The sequence below is a fragment of the Pezoporus flaviventris genome, unplaced genomic scaffold, assembly GCF_033815535.1.
Source record: "Pezoporus flaviventris isolate CSIRO_AGI_PZ_B2104156 unplaced genomic scaffold, CSIRO_AGI_Pfla_v1 ptg000057l, whole genome shotgun sequence".
NCBI classification, from domain to species: Eukaryota; Metazoa; Chordata; class Aves; order Psittaciformes; family Psittacidae; genus Pezoporus; species Pezoporus flaviventris.
This window is the reverse complement of record NW_026892605.1, coordinates 7,820,145-7,834,978: the sequence shown is the minus strand read 5'-3', so window position 1 is coordinate 7,834,978 and position 14,834 is coordinate 7,820,145. Positions and strand designations below refer to the sequence as shown.

General features: G+C 45.4%; 1 protein-coding gene across 4 annotated transcripts in view; it reads right to left on the bottom strand.

Annotated features, from left to right (window-relative positions):
• PDZD2 (PDZ domain containing 2) overlaps window positions 1-12,981 on the bottom strand; it is a 206,084-nt gene extending 193,103 nt beyond the window's left edge. For 3 of the 4 annotated variants that reach the window (XM_061469554.1, XM_061469556.1, XM_061469557.1), the window contains exons 1-2: window positions 12,836-12,981; window positions 9,327-9,435 (exon numbers count right to left, since the gene is read on the bottom strand). The gene's annotated coding sequence lies outside the window, so the exon portion shown is untranslated. The remainder of the gene's footprint in view (window positions 1-9,326; window positions 9,436-12,835) is intronic. The other variant, XM_061469555.1, reaches the window with a different exon arrangement.
• Window positions 12,982-14,834: the final 1,853 nt, after the last annotated feature.

Here is a 14,834-nt window from a genome sequence, read left to right as displayed (position 1 = left end):
TCTTTCCTTTGTACCTTCACTTTGTGTGCAGCTGCTGAACTTCAGTCCTGGAAAAGAAGGAGGTGAGCCAGGGTTAGGCCAGTGTTGGGCAGATTTCAGGCTGGAAGGTTTATAAAGAACAGACATTAAGACCAAAGAGCAGGAATTTGATAGAAGATAGCAAGGGATACAAAACTTCCCAGGGATGAGAGTGACAAGAAGCAGAGATGCATACTTTTCTTATTAAAAATCTGCATATGAAAGCAGAGGGGAGCATCCTCACACACAACAGACTCTTGCGCCCTGCGCTCTCTCTTCGAGACAGAGCAGAGAACACAGCTTATGTTATAGTTTTAAGTATCAGCTATGGGGTTATTTTGTTGTCTGGGGGCTTTGGGGTTCCTTTAACAGGTTTGCCTCAACTGTATGTGCACATGCCTTGATGTGGTACATGACTGCACAGACACTGCAACATCCACACAGCCATAACTGCACAAAAGATCTGTAGGCACAATTGATAATATCTGGAACACATTTAAAAAATAGAATATATAGTTCCCTCAGTAGCTGTACTACTTTTCTTGCAGTCTTTACTAATTAACATACATTGAAGAGGTACCAACAATCGCAGATCCAAGGTCGTGCTTAGCTTCCTTTTTAAACAGGGCACAGAACAATACCTTTAGTGTTGACAACGCTGCAGTCTCAAGTGTCACAGAACTAAAACTTCAAAGGGTTTCTTTTCCATAAGTCATCCCCCCTCTCCTTTTTTTTTTTTTTTGTCTTTTTTTTGAATCACAGATACTAATCGAATTTGGCATCCTTGTGGAGTGGTCTATCTGATCCATTTGGCCACCTCTCTTATTTCCCAACTTTGCCAGTGCAAAGCTTTATTGGTTTTGGAAACTGCAAACTCAAGCCACTTCTCGCCCCAGCTGCCTTCCTGCCCTCCATTCCCACTCCTCATGGAAACGAGCTGCCTTCGGCTGCCTTTCTTGATGTGCATTTCTCACAGTGATAATTTGCATTATAAAATACACAGGGATGAATTAACTTAAATTTTGCTCCCAAAGGCAAGCATGAAAAATCATTTTGAGGCACCCCCAACATTCCTGATGGCATCCTCCCCACTCTTTAAAAGCCACCTCCACTGTGCAGCTGATTTTTTGTATCTTTTAGCAAATCATTTAAGACAGCCTTCTCTGCTCATTACCTTAAAGAGTTAAAGGTTACATGGTCTGTATTGTCTCACGATGAGAAAACAGACGGACAAGGCGAATGTTTTATTTATGTTTTCAAATTGGCTGTGGAAAGATTCATAAATGGATTAATTTTAATCACTGCCCTCATTTCCTTTTTTTTTTTTTTTAAAAAAGTATTAAAATTAATGCACTGCTACTCTGCATATTAACAAATATGTCAAGTCTTTGCTTCTTTTAAAGCCCCTTTGTGCTTAGAGTTTTTTTATTATATATCAAAAGCAGCCCCTGACAAGTTATTTTCAGAAACCATGCTGGAATAAAGCACAGGACAAACATCTTTCTTGCTGTTTAACAATGCTGCCCCGTAAGTGTTATCCTGCAGGATAAACGTTTGCACTGTGGCCTTTGTGTCCTATCAGGCATCACAGTGAGTGCAGGTCCTCCCTCTAAACTCATCCCTTTGCTGTTTGGTTAAGTTAAAACCAAGTATCAGCGCCAGACCAGACACATTTGAATAATGGCTTTAACATTTGTCTCTCCTTGAACTGTTTCTCTAGTGGCTGGAGAAATTAGATTCCTTGCAGATAAAGAGCAGGCGTGGCACTTAGGAAGATTTTTAAAAGACCACATGTGATGTCTTCACATTTACATTATATTTCATTATGGCATAAAGCAAAAGTGGAATCATGAAAACGTAGCAAGGCCAGAAATACAGATTTTGTCTTTCTGGAGCTCAGTAATCCACATCTTGGATATCTGAGTTTCTTCTGCAGATGCCATAACCCCAGACAGCAGAGTCATCAACCATCAGCCTCTGTCCCCATTCTCTCCACATGGGACTCAGGAGAAACAGAGGTGCCTGCTTCAGAGGCTTTACTTAACAGTACAAAAGAGGCAGGAAAATCTCAAACCGTTTGCTGTCTCTACGATCCCAATATTCAACCCCCTATACAAAAGTTCAGTTCCTGCCTCTAGTATTTCTGACATTTTAGGACCATGTCTGAAGGCATCCTCTCTCCCAAACATCTCCCAGTGTTGACCCTGACATATATTTAGTCTGCATACAAGCAGGACTCAGCCCTTCAATCACTACAGTCCACATGTCCCATTTCACAATAAAGTGCCCTCTATTCTTTCCCATGATGGAAGAGCCTGGAGAGAAGCTCCCTCCAAACGCTCCTTCAGCTCCAATGCCCAGGGATACTACGGCCATGGCCATCTACACCCACATCATGTGGAGGAGACCAACAGCAGACATCCCTTCACAAACTGGGGTGTGTGGCACTTACAGAGGGAGGACAGGGCCTGTAGCTACTACCACGTTCTTCTCACTGTCTTCTCCTCTCCATGCTCCTCCTATGAGCACCTGTCCTCTCTGCACGTCACAGATATATGAACGTGCCTACTCTTTAGCTCCTGGCAACTTGAGTCAGTCAGCTGCCCCTGCATCAGCAGGCACACAGGCGAGCATGAAATGAAACCTCTGGCCATTTCAGAGGGTGCACTGCTGTTGTGACACCCCCAACACAACCCGCCTGAGCATTTTTGCTGTGAATAATGGACTCGTGTACAATGAAGTCTGGCACCTTTATGTGCTTCAGCCAAAGAAAAGGGGGGAGGGAGAGAGAGAAGTGACACTTTTCCTTCCACTTGATGACAGCAAAATCTGATGGACGCATGGAGGGGGATAAACAGGCTGGGCACTAAGCCCCTTATTAATTAATGCATGTTTTGAAAAAAGAAATGCAACTGTGCACTCATTTCTGCTGGTTTCTAGGAGCTTTTGTGACCTTAATAATTCATGTTTATGCAAGCTGCTTATAATGTTAAGCAGTTGTTTTGTGTAGATTTTGTCTATTGCATTTAACTGAGATGAATATATCTAGCTGTGAAATGAGGTTGGCCAAAATACTCAAAAGGAAGCTTTAAAAAAATATTACAGTGTTTTTATAAAGACAAACAAAATTCACAGCTTTGTCTGAAATAATTTTCCATCCATTACTGATAACACACATGTAAGAAATGCAAAAATGTTTCCCCTTCCTCCCCCAGATTCATCTTTTCCCTTTCCTTTTCTCGTTTTGGCAGCATTTCCAATACCATAAACTTTCATTGTTTCTCAAGCACATAATCAGTGTCTCCTGTCTGGTTTGCTGTTCTTCAAAGCAACAGGACAGTAAGGGGGTGATTACAAATACCAAGATGATCAGAAAACCAAGAGGCAGGTAGAGCTCCTGAGATCACCTTTAAACTCATATTTTGGATAGCAATTTGGGCTCCTGCAATGCACAGCACCATGTAGCAAGTGGACTGATAGCACAGGGAGAGGGCTCCTTCTTCCAGGCTTGTGCCTATCACCCATGAACACACAAGTCCTTTAGGACTTCAGATGGTGGCTCAGACTAAGCAGCAGCTTATACCTGACCCATGAGGTAGCCAGAAGAAAGCATGCCAGCACCCAGAAGAAGCAGCTGCTTATTGACCTGAATGCATTTATAAGCCTTTCCTGTCACACCAGATCAGACTATCCCTATACATTCTTCATTGAAACAAACAGGTCTCGGAAAAAATCCACAATCACTTTGCATCAAGACCATTTTTCTCATCCTTGCTTCAAAATTTGCCCAGATTTAAGGGAAACTGAGAACCTCCTCTTTCCTGGGCAGGTTTGGGAAGGAGACAGGGAGGCTGTTGTGAAGGGTCACCTCTCCTAAATGCTGGCAAGCCTGAGCACACCCCTGCCAGGCCATGTATAAACTGGAGGCTCTTCCATAATGACTCTTAGTTGGTTTCTAATGTGATTCTATTTAAACAAGCTCTTATTTAAGAAAAACAGTATCCATTTCAACTGGAATTGCTGTTTGCTCCTCAATATAGCCTGCCAAATACAGGTTGCAGCTGTACCTCCTCACAAACAGAACATTTCCGTGTGCAGCAGAGGAAGAGTGAACTCGAACTGTCCCTACAGTGCCAGCAGCTTCATAAAATAAATAGAAGTGGGAACTGAAAGAAAAAGATGACTGTAAAAGCCATGGGGTTTTGTTCCAGGTTTGCTCTGGCTCTAGCAGAAATGGGCCCCAATGTATCATTTTCTTCCACAAATAAGGGATATTGACACTTAACCTACGCAAGCGCTGACACTCAGCGTGTACGCAATGAACTTGGTGTACCAAGTGTCAATTTGATGTACTTTCAGTAGTCTGTGCAGCCAGGCGACGTTCAGGCAGTTACAGAACAAAATGAAACCAGGTGTTTTAAGGCAAATACTAGATATTCCATTGAGAAGCTCAAGTTCAGTTCTAACAGACTAACAATCATTTCAATTAAAAACAAAAATTAATGTAATTGGTCTTAGCAGCGTACAGTAGTTTTTAGAACAAGCTGCAGTCCCCTCCTTCCCACCCACAACAGGAATCAATGGATCCAGCCAGAGTCCTGTGAGTACGAGCCCATGGCAGCTAAAAATAATGTCCGCCGTCTTCACTATCTAATAGCACATGAAGCTAAAAGTCTCCTTTTTTCTGTTTACCTCTGGGTGCTTACAAGGTGCAAGCTAATAGTTTTATTCTCTATAGATCAGGTACCTACATCAGTCGGCATCTAATCTGAGCTCCATTTGATGTAAGGCCATCCCCACCCTGAGGAAGGATTAGCTCCAGTGAAATTGAGGAGAGACATTAAAAGAAGGCCACGTCATGCCTTCCAACCCGCAATGCTTCCTGCATTCCATCAGTGTGATTACCTCTAAGCTATCATCCCGTCTACAGGCAGTATTAAAAGGCTACAGATAAAATCATTAATCACAAAACAGGCTGTTTCAAGGCAAGACTTGCTACACAGACTCCATTTTCCCAAAGTCTCTGCGCACACCAAGAAAGCTACTATTGTATTAACGGACCAGTCCAAACAAGAAATGCCAATTTTAAAGAGTTTCCCCATGTTTCTCAAGCTGAGCGACCATTTTTGATGCTTGCCGACATCCACAGAAGTACCACGCAGGAGATACGGAGCTAAGGACTAACAAACAAACCTCAAATTATCAGTTCACCTGGGAAACTTGCAACTGTGATATCAAAACTTTTCCCTACTTCACATCCAAAACCATGTCACCTCTTTGGCAGTGTACGACCACTGATTTCACATCCATCAGACTGTAGCACTCAAGCTGCATCCATGCCAGGAGCACAGCCACCCGTAAGGCACTGATGGTGAATGCTCTCTTCTGCAGTTGTAACTACAGGCCATTACCTTTCACTTAGAATACATCTAAAAATAAATAAATGCATAAAGTACCAAATGATTTAGTGAAATGTTCTCCAGACAAACCCTAGTATCTTACCTTCAAGAAACAAAACTAATTGGAGGAAAAAGAACATTTTCATTTATAAAGCTCTGTATTTTAAAATGGCACTTGAATGATGGGCAATTACACATTAAGCAATTTCTATTATGTAGTAACAGATACAGAAGGAATGATTAAAAAAAACCCCAAGCCTAAATACTCCAAGAAACAAAATTATCGTGCAACACTTGTATGATCAATGTAAACGTAACCACAAATATTTGCATAACAATAGTGCAGTAAATAACCACCCCACAGCTGAGACACTTACAGGCACACTAGTGAATACAGTTTCATTTCTTGCTGAGAGGATGGCAATTTATTAAACCACCCAAACAAAGCATGTTGCAATCACCAGTTGTGCTTTAATTAGGCAAGAATGATCCTTCTGAAAGCAAAACGGAGGACTAGGTGAACCAGCAAGTCCTTTCCAGGAGCTGTGATTCACCACATTTCAGACCACTCACTGTATAGAAGTTTAAGTCTTTTGATGACCATGTGGACATGGACTGAAAGACAAGTCTGCAGGCCAAGACAAGCCAGCCCATCACACCCAGCTCCAAGCAGCCCCGCACCTAACAGCAATGACAATGCACCAGCTGGAATAACTATGCATTCTGGAGCGGTGCCACCCATTTTGTTGTTGCATTTATCTATTGCCAGCTGAGCTATGGGACAGATTTCCCACAGAGAAATGCTTTTTTGGTTTTTCTTCAGAAAAGGGGGATGTCTGCTACTCCATACAAGAGGGGAGATAGGATATGCCAAATTTCATCCTGCAGCCCAAACCCATCATACCAATGAAGACATTTCTCTGCTCAGTTCCTCAAGAAATATAACCCCTATGGAGGAAGGTTGCTCAATGGTATGGATGAGGTGCTTTGTTTTTCTGCTTCAAAGACGAGGAGAGTAAAGGGTGGGGAACATTATTAAGGGAAGGGGAGTACAATCTATGCTGCTGCGAGCCTGGAAGGCAAACTGAAAGCTGGCCTGAAGTCATCTCACCCAAATGTTCTTATTCCCAGATAAACATGGTGAGCGTGATCCTGGCAGAAATACCTGCAAGGAGGGCTCAAAAGCTGGAAACTGGCACTGCAGATCTGGGATATGGATGACCATGAGATAGACAGTCATCACTCACGAAACTCTCAGGTCCTTCAAATCCAGGTGTGCTGGGAAAACAGGTAAGTGCACAAAACCAGGATTAATATTTTAAAGACAAACACCTGGCTAATGCTTAATGTGTAATACCTGTCCCATTTGTCACCTGACATCCTTCATGATGGGAACTGTGTTCAGATGAGACAGGGACTTTAGTCTTTAACATGAGGTCAGTTGTCATCAGAGCTCCTGCCAGCCCTGATTAAAGCTGATGTGCTGACAGCAGGGCACTACAACAAGCAGAGGTGGCTGCCACGGATCCCCTCCATACTCCTCGACTAGTGCAAGGGGACACCACGGCGCTGGTGGGGCTGCTCTGGCTGCACCGTTTGCATCAGAGCATCAGGGTTGTGTTAAGAGAGCAAAGCCCTTGTTTGAGGTTTGTGTTTTGGTACAGACTTTGTACAGAGGCTCTCTCAAAACCTGTACCATTTTGGAGTCTCCTTCTGATCTTTGATTGTATTGAGAAATACATAAATACCCCAACAGATCCTGGTCATACAAATATCAGCACAACCAGTAAAATACACAGCTCAGTATTAAAGCTAGACTTTCCCCAGACTGCTGGACAATTGCTTTTGTTCTGGGAGCAGAGAGAAGCGGCAGTGTGTTAACCCCTTCCATTGGTCAGATCATCATTACTGTTTTATTTAACTGCCACATCTGCACACAGCTGGATACATAGAAAAACCCTGCTCCAGCAGGGAACAGGCTATCTTTTACCAATCTGGGAAGACTAGAGCACAGCTAAACTTACAGACAACATGCAGCGGGATGGTGGCACCAGTAATACGGTATCTAGTGAAGTCCAAAGCTAGGCTGCTTTTGTGCAGATGTGTAACAGCCAGGAGACAACAGCAGGATGTTATCTACGGAAGGCAGCAGTGAACAGAGTGGGTCTGGAATCTGTTTTAATAGATCTCTACCTCTATCAAACTTCTGTGTAAAGCCTGTTTGTCCGAGACTTTGCGAAGAGCAAAGCGAGCATCAAAGCTCTCCTTCGTTTTGTAGGTCAGGAAGGCTTTGGGGTTGGCACAGTGTCAGCTCATATGTATTCTGCAAAGTGCGCTTTAATTTTTCATTATAACAGTACCTACAGGCTTTGATTGAAATAAATAATGAACTAATTCGTATCATGAATCTAAGAATCACTCTCTTCTGGTCCCCATCAGAGAGAGGATTTTCTTCCCAGTGACAAGTGTTAACGCATTTCTGCCCTAGTTTCCCACAGTGGATGTCACTATTGAAGTGTCAGGAAGGAAGGTTAGAGCTGCTTTTTCAGTCTGCTCCCGTCAGCCTCAGCAGTCCGTCTTGGATGAAAACATCCTGGCAGAACACAGGCTGAAAGAAGGCTGGATTTTAAACAGCACAGCAAAAGTCTTTGTGTTGTATATGATTAAAATGTAACACTGAATAGGTCTTTTTCTCAGTCTGAGTCAGGGAGGATGGCTCCACTATGCAAAATTACAGGGTTTTTTTTTGCAGAATGGCAGAAGTTTCACAAGTCTTTAATGTAGTCAGAGACCATTTTCTACGCTCTTCTCAGTTTTCAGTGCTGTTCTTTCTGATACCTCACCCAGCACAAATCCTGACAGGTACCACTCCATTTCTGAGAGCTGACAGAGGACAGCCAGCCGTTCACCATGGTGGGACCCCAAAGCGGCACCTACCTTCACTTCTTACAAAGCAAAAATGGCCAAGACCTAAACCCAGTGGGATTCAGATGCTATGTTTGGTTTGAACTATTCTGACTGTGTCAATCATGGTAACTTTAATAAGCACAGTTACTTGCGAAAGAACAAGAAAATCAATTATCAAAAGCTCCTTGACTGTAATTTCGAAGTTTTGTCAAATTAGTTTAATACAATTCCGTTTCAAGAGGAATTTGTTTTATGTGCACGCAATAAATGCTGTAACCCACCCAGGTACTAATCCCCTTTGCAAACTGTGTAACACTGCAGAGAAAGTGGATAAAATGCTGCCCAAATCAAATGGTAATGAAATTAAAGCACAATTGGCATGGCTTACCACAATGCTCTAGCAGCATCTTTGGAAGATGGCACTGAAGAGGAGCCATTGCAATTAGGCAGGTATAACAGGAGAAGTGTTAGATTGCGGAATTAGAGCTGCTCCCATCTCCCTTGCAAAGCTTTACAATGTCAAAACAAGGCAGCAGTATCAGTGCATTGATGCTAGATTAGAAGCCCTTTTTAAACGGAAAAGAGTAATTATTTTCTTCTGAAAAATAACTAGAAATTAATTTTATTCACCCAAACTACATCCGTCACTGCTGGAAGCTGCTGCTGAAGGACCACAGGCTCTGTCCTGGATGACACCACATTGCATGCAAATCTCTGGCTCAGTACAGTGGTGGCTGCACGAGACATAATGTCTTGTGACACAGAGAAGGTCAGATTAGACTATTTGACCGTCAGGCTAAATTTATCGATTTAGTGAAATATATTAATAACGCCATTTTAATTAAGACAACATAATACAAAGAGCAATAGCGCTTAGTCCATTACAGAACTGAGTTAAAATGCAGTATTCCTGTAATCACTTTTGTACATGATCTAGTTAAAATTAGCCAGGAGAGCTGTTACTGTAACACATGGGAATACAAGTAAAAAGCTGCGACTCACCAAAGCAAAGTCACTGCACTCCATTACAACCTCAGCAGAGCCAGACACACCAGTTGGGAATAACGAAAGAGGGAACGCTTAAGGATCATATATAGCACAGCTCACAGACCTTGGGGAACAAAATGTATTTCATTACAATGGCATTGTTTCGACAGAAACAAAACCCAGATTACTCATTTGCTGCTGTTGGTTTTACTCCATCAGCAATCGGGTACGTCTGCGTCAGTGCTGGACACACGGTATAATGCAGTGCCAGGCTTTCCCCAGCTCTACACAAGAGCCAGCTGTCACATGGACAAGGGGATCAAATTCAGCAAAATAATCTTTTTGAATCTTTCTCTGCATACATTAATCTGCGCGCTTATTCCTGTTTACATTATGAGATGTATGCCATAAAAGAGCTTACAGGATGTGTATTGCAGCCAAGTTAATATTGCTGTTGGAGCCTCAGCCTCTCTATTTCCTGACTTAGCATTGCCCAGTTACAACTTTTTTTTAATTCTTCATTTGTCTGATGGAGTTTATTAGTGGTTTGAACCCGTTTAAGGTAAGAAGGCTACATAGAGCAGCTATTAACACCTGCAGGAAACCCAGGAAAAGAACAAGCCCTGTGCTGAAGACAATAACAACATTCAGAAATATTTAGTATAGAAATGCGTACAAATACAGCAAAGAAAGGTACTTGTAGTAACAACCCTCAGAAACAATTTAGAAATGCACCTACATTGTAAGACATTTTCATGTATCATTCAGGTAAAATCCACAGCTTTTCATATAGGGCAACTTAATGGACTTTTCAAGGGACAAAGCGCACTGTGTACAAAAACTATAGTTAAAACAGTAACAAAACAAGTTATTTTTTTCACAGATGTCATGACTGGATTTTAAAGACAGGAAGCGCAGAAGGGTTTTACTTAAGTTGGACAAAACATTTCACGATGCTTGTGCAGATGAGCTAAGGCAGGTAGACCCTACATTAAAGCCTCTTCCTCCCTCCTAACACACGCTCGTTCTCCTGCACCCAGCTGAACTCCTGCCCAGAGCCATTTCTTTATTTCATAAAGCTACTGAAAGGCTAGCAAGGTACTCATGGCAATACCACAGAGACATGCAAACCTATTAAATCCGGCCCTTATGAAACAGAGGTTTGATGTCTCCGCCATTGCCAAATGATCCCCGCAGTAAATCCCTGCCACCCAAGAAAGCTGCAGCTCTCTGCATTCCTAGGAAAGCCTTTACAATGCCACCTGTACTTTGACCTTCCCTCCCTATTTTGTCTTAATTGAAGGAACCAGAGCCTTCATTTCTGCCCTCGGGCTCCTGAGCATCCCTGGCTGGACTCAGGCCTGCTTATGCCCCTGGCAAAGCTGATGGCGCTGCCTTTGCCAGCTCAGGAGCTGGTAAACCAGACTAAACATCTACTCACATGTCAAGTGTTTTAGACTAACAAACCCCTGTTAACACTGTGAATGGAGCATAAATAAGTCCTCATGTCATGACAATGGAAAGACTCTTAGCTCTTCTTTAAAATAAAAAGAAAAAAAAACCCTCACATCCCACTTTTCTAAAATGTTCATGAGTTTTATAAAAGTAAAAAAGAAAAAAAAAAAAAAGGTTTCCTCCAGGCTAAGCACTGAATAATTTTAAAGAAAAAAGACTTCAAAGACACGTTTTTACATTCTATTTGCATTCAGGCATTTTGTTTTTCAGAAAACTATTACCTCAGTAATATTGCAGGCTATTTTCCACACATTGTGAGCTTTGGCTACCCAGAAGATAATTTGTCCAGTGCAAGACCCATGCAAGACAGGGAAAAGCTACTCCACAAATGGCAAAATTTGTGAGTCATGTTGAGAAATTACAGCAATATTTGCAAGGACGTGCACCCTGGACATGAAAGTGAGGGTGGCAGAGGGCATACACACATTTTGCCTTAAAATGAAGGCAGAGAGACCTAGACCAAAGTGGTCAAGTGCTTTGACAAGATCTGCTCAGCCATTCCTGCGGCCCCTCTGCCAAGAGCAAAATGAAGCCCAAGCCCTTATGGCTCCACTAAAAAGAAAAGGCTAATGCAGGGGTGCTGGGGATGATCCTTGAACCCATTGCCACTGCATTGGGCAAGAGCACACCAACCCCTTGTGTCAGTCCTCCACCAACAGCCCCCAGGGATGAGGGTGGCTCAGACATGTCTCTTCTCACACAGCCGAACTCTCTCTAGACAGCAGCAGAGAAGATTTGACAGCTCACTGAGAGGAATTCATGAGCACTGCTGTTCATTAAAAGGCTACAGAAGGAGAGCACTGAGGTTAGTGGGATGGGCTATATTAAGCCCATTTATAGCTTTATGGCCCTTCAAAGGGGCATCAGAGCTTTCTGCAGCCAAATGTAATGGTCAGATAGTTACAGAGACAGGCTTAAGAGAGTACCCCAGGCTACCCGGAGGAGAGGCAGCACAGTTAACTTCAGAGTTTGAGGTCAGCTCTTGATGTTTTCCTCTTACACATCTCATCCACAACCGCTTCCAGGCTTACAACACTGCATATATCACAGCCCGCTTTATGCGGACAAGAGTATTTAATGACACTGAGAACTACCTTCTGATGATTAGGGGGAAAAAAGCCCAGCCAGATGTTTCATGCTGTCTGATTTTATTAAACTGCTGTGTGCAGGGAAGGGGGATGGTTGCCGTTTTTCTGTGACTGCTACCCCTCTTCCTCATATCCCCTGGCCCTCCTGCACTACAAGACAGTAACACGCACTGTCACGACATGACCTAATCCAGGGAGATAGCACGAACTGTCACAGCAGGCAATGGGGCTGCCCCTTGCCCTCCAGACAGGCACACTAGGGTCAGCAGAGCAACGAGAGGGCAGAGCAAGCACCAGGGAAATTAAACCCCACCGACGCTGGGAATGGACCCTACTGTCACCTGTCCCACTGACCTACAAAAGGATGCACCCCTCTGGCCCCTGGCCATGGAGTCCTGCTGGTCCCTGGGGGATGCACCCCACCAACCCGCTGCGAATGGAGCCGCCAGGGCTGATGTGGTACACATCCCACCGACCCCCTGCAGGGGGGATGCCGCCCTCTGGTCCCCTGGGGTTGGATCTCCAAGGCTGATGGGGAGGCACTCCACTGACACCTAGGGAGGGGGGAAGCGTAGCACTCCACCAACCCCCTCGGGGGAAGATGAAGCGCCTCAGCCCCACGGTGGGGAGATGCACCCCGCCGATCCCAGGAGATAGAGCCCCCAGGGTAATGTGGGAAGCACCCACCGACCCCCGGGAGCCGAAATCTCCCTAGCACGGGGTGCGGGCTGCACCTCACCTGCCGCCGGGGGATGCAGCTCCCCGGTGCCGGTGGCGGGGGGGCGGGGGGATGACTCCCAGCGACCGCCGGGGAACGGAGCTGCCCGGCCCGCTGCGGCAACGCGGACGGAGGGGCACGACCCAGCCCAGCCCCACCGCCCCCCGCCCCAGCCCCGCGCTGCCGCCGCGCCCCGCACTCACCTCGGCGGCACAGGGGGACCCGGCGCCCCGACACCTGCCCGGCGTCCCCGGGGCAGGGCGGCCCCGGCCCGGCGCCGCTCCCTCGCCTCCTGCCGCGCCGCCGCGCTGCCCGCCTGTCCCGGCACGGCACGGCCCGGCCCGGCCCGTTCCCGGGAGCGGCGGGGGCGGCCCCGACGGGGCGGGCGGCGCGGGGATCCCGAGAGGGGCGGCCCGACGGGGCGGGGGGCGCGGCGGCCCCTTCGCGGGGCGGCGCCCGGGCGGGTTCCACGACCCTCCCCGGGACGCGGCCGGGAGCCTTCGGGAGGCAGCGGCAGAGCCTGATAGCACCCCGGGCTGCGGGCGAGGCGGGGGGGCCGGGGCGGGGGTCGGCTGGCGCTGGAAGAGTTGTTTGGAATCTCCGGCCCCCGAGGGGCAGGCGTTGCGCCGTACAGGTTTTTAATATTTTCGGGCACGTCAGGATCTTTTTTAAGTCCTCTAAATGCTTTCCTTGTATCGCTTTTATCTTCTGTTCTCGCTCAGCAGGCAGTGCTGGTTTCAAAGCGGATTTAAACGAACAGTGAATTACCCTTTTTTCTTCTTTTGAGATCTAAAAGAATCTTTTTTTAATTTAAAAAAGTTCTTTTTTATTTTTTTTTTTTTTACTGGAAACTTAAGGTATTAAAATGAAAGCACATCGTAAAATGTGTGGTTGGTTTTTCAGGTTCACTTTTCCTAGGCTCTGTGAAAGGAAATGGTCAGCAGCTCTGTTTTCTTTCAAGCCAGAGCCCCTTCCTGACTCATGCTCCTGCTCAAAGCTCAGGGAGTGCGTTTCCAGCACTGGTGTTCTAAAATTAAATCTGAAAAAAAAAAAAAAAAAGAGAATTCAGATCAACTGAAGTGTCTCTAAAGTATTGTCTTTATTAAAGACTCTGTCAGGTAATCACGTTACGATTTGGCCCAGATGCTCTGCCTATCACTCCTTTGAAGATGATTGCTTATGATGGCAATGTCTGGCCTGATAACTAAATCAGGCGCAGCATTTAAAGCGGAGGGGTGTCTAGAGGCACTTGTTGCAGTGACAAGCAGTGCCTTAGGACTCTAAGGATGCTGTTAGTTGAGCTGAATTGTTCTGCAAATGCAGAATACTTCCATGCAAACAAAACAGTACAAACAGTACCGCAGAGCACACTCTGGACCACCCTCTGTGCGGAGCAGGGAGGTTTTCAGTAGCATCAGCCAGGCCATAGCTGCTGAACTCTGGGATGAGGCTCAGGAAAATAGGTGTGTGAATTTCAAGCCTGTTCAGTGGTTCCCTGCAGGGCCGGGGTCAATCCACTCAGCATTTAATGAAATCTCAGTGAAAACAGATTGGGGGTGTATAAAGTTCTGCCACCACTGCAGACACTGTGCGGCTAATGCTGCCCTGTGTCTCTGCCAGCGCCGGGGACTGGGGCCCTCCAAAGGCACTGCAGTATCAGACTAGCTCAGTCTCCATCCGTGACTTTTTTCCACTCTGTTTCTAGGGACGTGCCTTTGAACAATGTTTTGTTCATTATTTATCTGCATGAGAACAGCCGTGCTTGCAAATGATTCCTCTGTGCTGCCAGGTAGCTTGCTGGTTAGGGTGCTGGCTCACAACAGCAAGACTGATGATGGAGCAAAGCAGGAGAAACCCAGAGAATTATTCCCTTTGACTCCCGAGTTCAAAAATATGATTATTTCCCTGTAGACCATGAAAAATCCCCAGAGGTCATCCAACACCTCAGGATAGCAGCACAGAGTGCTGAGCCCTTATTTCAGAGCATGGCTGTCCCCTGCAATGAAAACTTGAAGGAAATAATAGCCAGTGGCCATGCAAACATGATGCGTAATTTCAGCAGCAGCAGTGTACGGATCAAAATCGCCAATATATACATGCACTACTTTCCAGTTATCCATTGTCTTAATTTTTAAATGTCCACAAGTCCAGCTGATTTGTATGGCTTGTTGCTAAGACCAGGGAGCAGATTATGCCTGAACC